The sequence below is a fragment of the Mobula birostris genome, chromosome 9, assembly GCF_030028105.1.
Source record: "Mobula birostris isolate sMobBir1 chromosome 9, sMobBir1.hap1, whole genome shotgun sequence".
Lineage (NCBI taxonomy): Eukaryota > Metazoa > Chordata > Chondrichthyes > Myliobatiformes > Myliobatidae > Mobula > Mobula birostris.
The window spans coordinates 26,675,622-26,681,621 of record NC_092378.1 but is presented as its reverse complement, the minus strand read 5'-3'; the positions used below and the strand labels follow the sequence as shown (position 1 = coordinate 26,681,621).

The 6,000-nt window shown below is 40.6% G+C and overlaps 1 long non-coding RNA gene across 1 annotated transcript in view; it reads right to left on the bottom strand.

Moving 5' to 3' along the window:
* Positions 1 to 2,839: 2,839 nt before the first annotated feature.
* Positions 2,840 to 6,000, bottom strand: part of LOC140202598 (uncharacterized) — a 28,027-nt gene continuing 24,866 nt past the window's right edge. Inside the window, exon 3 of the long non-coding RNA XR_011887132.1 lies at positions 2,840 to 5,389. This is a non-coding gene — a long non-coding RNA (uncharacterized lncRNA). The remainder of the gene's footprint in view (positions 5,390 to 6,000) is intronic.

Sequence of the window (6,000 nt, the reverse complement as noted above, 5' to 3'; positions counted from 1 at the left end):
ATCCATTCTCCTATCTAGTCCCACTCCCCCGCCTTCTCACCATAACCTTTGATGCTCTGGCTACTCAGATACCTATCAATCTCTGCCTTAAGTACACTCGGTGACCCACTGCCACCTGTGGCAACAAATTCCACAGATTCACCACCCTCTGGCTAAAAAAATTTCTTTGCATCTCTGTACTGAATAGACGCTTTTCAATCCTTAAGTCATGCACTCTCGTACTAGACTCCTCCATCATGGGAAACAACTTTGCCACTTCCACTCTGTCCATGCCTTTCAACTTTCAAAATGTTTCTATGAGGTCCCCCCTCATTCTTCTAAACTCCAAGGAATACAGTCCAAGAGCAGTCAAGCGTTCCTCATATGTTAACCCCCTCATTCCTGGAATCACTCTAGTGAATCTTCTCTGAACCCTCTCTAACGTCAGCACATCCCTTCGTAAAAAAGCAGCCCAAAACTGCACACAGTACTCCAAGTGGGGTCTTACCAGTGCCCTATATAGCCTCAACATCACATCCCTGTTGCTATATTGTATTCCTCTGGAAATGAATGCCAACATTGCATTCACCTTCTTCACCACTGACCCAATCTGGAGGGTAACCTTAATGGGATCCTTCACGAGGACTCCCAAGTCCCATTGCATCTCAGAACTTTGAATTCTCTCCCCATTTAAATAATAGTCTGCCCATTTATTTCTTCTACCAAAGTGCATGACCATACACTTTCCAACGTTGTATTTCATTTGCCACTTCTTTGCCTATTCTCCCAATCTATCCAAGTCTCCCTGCAGACTCTCTGTTTCTCTGCACTACCGGCCCCTCCACCTATCTTTGTATCTTCAGCAAACTTAGCCACGAAGCCATCTATTCCATAATCCAAATCATTGATGTACAACATAAAAAGAAGTGGCCCCAACACGGACCCCTGTGGAACACCACTGGTAACCGGCAGCCAATCAGAATAGGATCCCTTTATTCCCACTCTCTATTTCCTGCCAATCAGCCAATGCTCTATCCACGTATGTAACTTTCCCGTAATTCCATGGGCTCTTATCTTGTTTAGCAGCCTCATGTGCGGTACCTTGACAAAGGCCTTCTGAAAATCCAAATACACAACATCCACTGCACCTCCCTTGTCTAGCCTACTGGTAATTTCCTCAAAAAATTGTAATAGGTTTGTCAGGTAGGATTTTCCTTTAAGGAAACCATGCTGAGTTCTGCCTATCTTGTCATATGCCTCCAGGTACTCTGTAACCTCATCCTTGACAATCAACTCCAACAACTTCCCAACCACCGATGTCAAGCTAACAGGTCTATAATTTCCTTTTCGCTTCCTTGCCCCCTTCTTAAATAGCAGAGTGACATTTGCAATCTTCCAGTCCTCCGGAGTCATGCCATAGCATCTCATCAAAAATAACATCTCACCTCAGTCTTAAATAGGTAACTTTTATTTTTAAACAATAACTCTGGTTCTAAATTTTCCCACAGGAGGAAGCCTCCTCTCCACATTCACTCTGTCAAGTCCCTCAGTATCTTGTACCTTACGGTCAAGTTACCTATACTCCAACAAGCACAAACTACTCTACCTAACCTTCCCTCATAAGATAGGGCATCCGTTCTAGTTATTAGTTTAGGAAGACCTCCGAACATATTCTTGCACATTAATACCCTTATTTTGTAAATAAGGAGACCAATACTGTACACAGTACTTCAAGGGTCATCTCAGAAATAGCTTATTTGATTGAAACATTACCTCCTTTTGTCCCAAGAAACAAATAATATTCTGTTTGCTTTCCTGATCAGTTGCTGTAACTTCATACCAGCTCTCTGCAAGTCAGGGCTAGGACACCTAGCTCCCTCTGCATCTTCAACTTCAAAAAACAAGTTTTGCCCTGGGTGCAATTCTTTCTCCCTAATGGGTATGAATGTTTGGAGTTTTCCTCCTTAAAGACCAGAGTAAGCAGAGTCTTTGAATATTTTTTAAGGCAGACGTAGATAGATACTTGATTAGCAAAGTGTTGAAAAGTTATTGCAGATAGACAGTAAAGATGACTTGAGATTATTGGCTGAGTAGAATTGAGGGGCCTACTCTTGTTCCTAACTTGTATGTTTATATGTTAGACTAATCTCAAGTTTACATTTCAGTGGTCATACCTGACCTCTAGTCCCACTATCCTGGATTAATTTCAGGTGGAAAACTCTGGCTTTTTCTAAATGTTCAGCATTGTATAATGACCTGATTTTCCAGAAAAGTGCCTTAGTTCATTCTTTGGCGCTTGGACATCTTGATTGTTTCACAGTGACCAGAATAGAATACCTGGTAACTTCATCCAAATGTGTTTTTAAAATGTATACATTACCCGCTCCAAGTCAGCTTATCTGTAGCACACCCCAGTCTGCAATGCATTTTATGATTTTTTTTATATACAATATTCTCTTTCACGTGCCTTAACTGCAGCCTCTATTATCTTGTAGTTATTAAAGTAACTTAAAATATTCCCACTTCACTCAGCATCTTAAAAGATGAATTAAGTAAACAAAATAATTAAACCCAAATATTTCAACGAAAACATCCCCAAGGACTAAATTAGATCAATGTGTAAATGAAAGCATTTTGGATTATTTCCATAGTACCATAATATTCCACATGGCCATCAGATGTTTAAATGGAACACAGAGTTTAAGATTTAACCCAGAGATGAACCTGAAAGGTGATTGGACAGCAAACACAACTTGAAATATGGAAAATTATTTCAAAGTTCAAAGTAAATTTATTATCAAAGTATGTGTGTGTTACCATATACTATCATGAGATTCATTTTCCTGCAGGCATTCACAGGAAAAAGGTAATACAGTAGAGTTTACGACAGACTGATAAACAACCAATGCACAAAAGAAGACAAACAGTGCGAATCAAAAATAATATAACGAACATGAGTTGTAAAGAGTCTTGAAAGTGAGTCTGTAGTATGGACTTTGTCATCTTTTCCATTCCTGGGCATTGGTGTTTCCATATAAGGCCATGGTATAACCAGCCATGATACTTTCCATTGTGCATCTCTAGTAGTTTCTCAATGTTTAGGGTGAAATGTCAAATCTGCGCAATCTTTTAAGAGCTATTGCTGTGCCTTCTTTGTGATGACACATAGGTCCTGGTCCCAGGAGAGATCCTCTGATAGATTGTTGCCAACAAATTTAAAGCTACTGGCCCTGTCCACGCCCATTCCCCTAATAAGGTCTTGCTCATGGACTTCTGGCTTCTTCCTCTTCTGTAGCCAAAGAGAAATTGTGATCGCTGTGTGTTAAATTTTCAAGTCTTAAGGTACTACAGATTTATGATAAGTGAGATTGAAATAAAGAAATTGATTTCCTTTATAATCAATGCAGATTTTTTCAAGTCTGAAAAGAGTTAGTTCAATAACAGGATTGTTTCATATATTATTTTATTTTTCAACATGTTGAACAAGTTAGGTCTTTATTCCTTGGAGCGTAGAAGGTTGATGGGGGACTTATGAGGGGGATAGATTGAGTTGACGTATATAGGCTTTTTCCATTGAGAGTGGGGAGATTCAAACAAGACGACATGAGTTGAGAGTTAAAGGGCAAAAGTTTAAGAGTAACATGAGGGGGAACTTCTTTACTCAGAGAGTGGTAGCTAAGTGGAATGAGCTTCCAGCAGAAGTGGTTGAGGCAGGTTCGATGTTGTCATTTAAAGTTAAATTGGATAGATATATGGACAGGAAAGGAATGGAGGGTTATGGGCTGAATGCAGGTCGGTGGGACTAGGTAAGAGTAAGAGTTCGGCACGGACTAGAAGGGCTGAGATGGCCTGTTTCTGTGCTGTAATTGTTATATGGTTATGGTTAAAACATGTGCACTTTGTTGATGGTGCCGGCATTTATTGCCCATCCCTTATTGTCCTTGAGAATCTAATGGCGATCTACCTTTTTTAGATGCCACAATCTTCCTGCTAAATGCTGAGGAGCTCTAGGATGCGGACCTAGTGATGATATTAAGATGGCCAGTGTCTTAAAGAGAAACCTTACTTAGTTCCCCTGCACTACAGGTCTTTACCTAGGTAGTAGAGGTTGTGACTTTAGTGTAGCTAAGGCAAATGGCTTTGTTGCACTTTATAGCAGGAATGTACTGCAGCTACAACACACTGTGAGTGGAGGGAATAGGGTGGAAGTGGTGCCTATCAAGTTTCTTGAGTTTCGTTAGAGCTGATCTCATCCAAGTATGTGAAGTGTATTAACTGTATTCCATCATGCTTTGTCGTAGCTGAGTGGAAGGGATCTGGATTAGTATATGGGCATGGTTGTTTAGTGAAGGTTGATCATGAACTCGAATAGTAATACTCTCTCCTTTGGTACACCTCCAGCAGGACCACCTCCAAAATCCATAACATCCAAGAAGAGCACATTCCCACAAGACCATTTTGAAGAATTATTCAATTTTTCCTTCAAGATAAAACTTGTCCTTTAAGAGCTACTTCCACACCAGATTCTGTAGTCAAACTAAGTATACTACAGACCAAGCTGTTTAGAAATCTTTGCAAATAGCTTATTTAAATTTTGGGATGGTCTTCCATCATAAACATTGGCATAGCTCTCTCTTCCTACCAAGGCCTGCAACACCCCAGTTAGCTTAGTATACTGCTTTTAAATAAACTTTTATTCATTTGGATTTTTCTCTCTCATTTTCCTGTATAGATTAGATTATGAGGACACTCAGTCCTCGTTTATTGTCATTTAGAAATGCATGCATTAAAAAATGATACAATGTTCCTCTAGAAAGATATCACAGAAACACAAGTCAGACCAAGACTAAAACTGACAAAACCACTTAATTATAACATATAGTTACAACAGTGCAAAGCAATACCGTAATTTGATAAAGAGCAGACCATGGGCACAGTAAAAAAAATCTCAAGTCCCTATAGACCCAACATCTCACACAGATGGTAGAAGGGAGAAACTCTCCCTGCCATGAACCTCCAAGTGCCGCAAACTTGCCGATGCATTGGAAGCACCTGACCGCAGCCGACTCTTGAGTCCGTCCGAAAACTTCGGGCCTTCGACCAGCCCTCCGACACTGAGCACCGAGCGTCATCTCTTCCAAGCGCTTCGACCCCGCCCAGGGCGCCGAGCAACAAGCAAAGCTGAGGACTCTGGGCCTTCCCCTCCGGAGATTCTGGATCACACAGTAGCAGCGGCAACGAAGCAGGCATTTCAGAAGTTTCACCAGATGTTCCTCCATGCTCTCACATCTGTCTCCATCAAATCAGGATTGTGCACGGCACCCTACTTGACAGATAACAGATATCTCCTCCGGAGTGGCTGCTGCGAGCTGCATCGCGCCACCGTCTTCTCCTCCTGTCTCAGAAGGAACTGTAATACTAGAAACAGTAACTAATATTGTATATATTAAAAATCCTTTATAATATGAAATTGTATAAATGGATCTCACTATTTAAATCAACCCAATCATTCAACAATAATTTATCCAAAATCATTTTTAATATCTTACCAATTTTATAATAGTAACTACATTAAAGGTAGAAAGGTTTCTCTTACGTGGAAGACTGTCCCGAAATTGTCATAGCATTGTGCTATTATGATTGGTGCAGAGCCTACATCTCGAATCATGGAAGCATTTCTGACTAAGAATAGGGGATTTCAGCTAACCATGTTCAAGCCAGCCTTCAAAGGGCCTATCCCGCTGAAGCTTCATTCCAGTCATTTGTCCATTGCCATGGGGCAAACGCATCTCAGCTGATCATCTCTGTTAAATATGGGGAGGATTTCTGCTCCACCATTCTTTCAGGAAGTGACATCCAGATTCTCATACCACCTCTGTGAAAATTAGATCCTCACAAAACCTTGAATGCTATCAATTGCTTTACATCTATGACCCCTAGTTATTGAACATCACTATAACCCCAAGAAATATTAGGAGTTCCTCAGTCTGGTTTCATGAAGACATCTTGAGTAGGGGATAA